The sequence below is a fragment of the Papaver somniferum genome, chromosome 11 (genome assembly GCF_003573695.1).
Source record: "Papaver somniferum cultivar HN1 chromosome 11, ASM357369v1, whole genome shotgun sequence".
NCBI lineage: Eukaryota > Viridiplantae > Streptophyta > Magnoliopsida > Ranunculales > Papaveraceae > Papaver > Papaver somniferum.
The window spans coordinates 119,688,364-119,690,974 of NC_039368.1; positions in this window are offsets into that span (position 1 = coordinate 119,688,364).

Below are 2,611 nucleotides of genomic sequence, written 5' to 3' on the forward strand. Positions count from 1 at the left end.
AACCATGCCAGCCATGCCACCGTTCTAAAAGCATGCCAACCATGCCAGCCACGCCACCGTGCCAAAGGTATGCACCGAACATGCCAGCCACGCCACTGTGCCAAAGGCATGCCAGCCACGCCACTATGCCAAAGGCATACCAACCATGCCATCCACGCCACCGTGCCGAAGGCATGCCAACCACGCCAACTTGCCAAAGGCATGCCAACCATGCCAGCCACACCACTGTACCAAAGTCATGCCAGCGGATGCGTCCAAGACGCACACTGCCAGCGGCTCCAAGCCGAGCCAGCAACTCCGCACGATGCTTGCGGCTCCATTTCGTGCCAAGCCATGCCAAATTCCACGGTTTATGCCAAAACCTTGATTTGGCCGCGCTTAAAGTATGCGAGCCATGCCGGCCATGCCACCATGACGCTGGCTGCCAAACGAAAGGTAGCCACGATCAAAGGATACCCTTCCTCCTGAGATGCAGATCTCAGCCGTACAAGTTCGCCACCCAACTTGTGGCAACTTTTGGCCGCAATTCCAAATTCCACGGTTTATGCCAAAACCCTAATTTGGTCGCGCCTAAAGTATGCACGAGCATGCCGGCCATGCCACCGGTCTCCAAACGAAAGGTAGTCACGATCAACGACTACCCTTCCTCCCGAGATGCAGATCTCAGCTGTACAAGCTTGCCACCAAACCAAACGACTTGTGGCAACCTCTTGGCTACGATGCCAATTCTTTGGTCATGGTGCCAAAACCTAATTTGTCCACGCCAAAGCCATGCCGGTCGTGCCACCATGCCGCTGGCTGCCAAACGGAAGGTATCCACGATCAACGGCTACCCTTCCTCCTGAGATGCAGATCTCAGCCGTACAAGTTCGCCACCAAACTTGTGGCAACTTTTGGCCGCAATGCCAAATTCCACGATTTATGTCAAAACCCTAATTTGGCCGCGCCTAAAGTATGCACGAGCATGTCGGCCATGCCACCATGTCGCTGGCTTCCAAACGGAAGGTAGCCACGATCAACGGCTACCCTTCCTACCGAGATGCAGATCTCAGCGTACAATCTTGTCACCAAAACAAACGACTTGTGGCAACCTCTTGGCTACGATGCAAATTCTTTGGTAACAACACCAAACCCTAATTGTCCATGCCAAGAGCATGCGCAAGCCATGCCGCGGCTACAACGCTGGCTGCCTACGAAAGGTAGCCATAATCAATGGCTACCCTTCCTCTTGAGATACAAATCTCGGCCATCGAAGGTCGCCACCGAACCAGCAAGCCTCTCAATCTTCATTTGCCACACATAGAAACACGCTATACATTTTCCATGAAAACATTCGAGACATCAAAACATGTCACAAACTGGGGGACGCTCATCAGGGTATTGGTCTGGCGATTTACAGCGTGTGGCGTGCAATACGCCTGTTACAAGAAAGTGTCATAAAGGTAAGGCGGTTAGTAATGGAAAGAAATAAGTGGTGAAACATATCCTCATTATGGAAACATCAATTCTAGGCGTTACCCGTTACCACTTTATTCCACCACTCAACCGCTTCCATATCTTACGAAGCCAGGGTACGTTTTATTACGACTTGTATAAATAGGTTTCACCTATTTCCACCAAAACACGTTTTTGGTCAGGAGAATACAACACTCAGAAATAACCTGTTAGATTTCCACATTGCTAGCGTTTCACCTTCTGATACGAGTCGTAATACAACAATTCTTCCAGAATCAACTATTCTGGCTTCAACACTCTTTTCGCTTCCCTCTGTAAGACCAACCCTTCTTCTTCACTTTGTGACCGAAGCAAGTATGGAACGACCATTTCTTGGTTTAGGTCGGATTTGTACAGATTGATCTCTCGAATCAAAGTACTTCCGTGCAGTACATTGTTTAGGGTTTAGACTCGTTTGTCATCCACACACACGAAATTACCGTAATCAGCAGAAACCGTTTTCACCCTCAAACAGTGGGAAACTAGATAATTCATGCTTATCTTTTGTTTTCGATTGATTTGTTTGACTAACGGTGGTTGAACTTTGATTGCACCTAGTTTGTTTATGCTTGAGGATTTTCTCTTCTGATATAAGATTCACTCAAACTAGTTCAGAGTTTCGACAAGGATCTTTAGACTGTTTATAGATCCAAAGACGATCTTGTGATAATCCATTGTTAACAGACTCCGTTTTGTGCGTGATTGATCAAAAGAGATTCAAGTTGTTGTGTGCAGGTATTTATTGAAGATCTAAGAAGATTTGAAGACAAAGAAGAAATTGAAGATTTCTGATTTGGGGTTCATAATCTTTGGTGTGCACAATACTTGTTTCGGTAAAAAGTGGATCCAACTATCATCGTTTTTATCTTTGTGATAGAATTGGATTGATTATTTGAGTAGATTGGCATAAAAACAATTCTTTGGATTAAGAGTGTTGTTTGCAAAATCTTAACGATTACTTCGGTAATTGAACATAAGATAGACCTAAGGACCTAACGAAGGAGTTTATCCGACTCATATCACTTGGTTGAAGAGACTTGATACCAAACAAATTTGTTGTTCCTTTACTATTTAGAGTACGAACAAAAGGAATTGTTCCAAGTACGTGACTTATTCA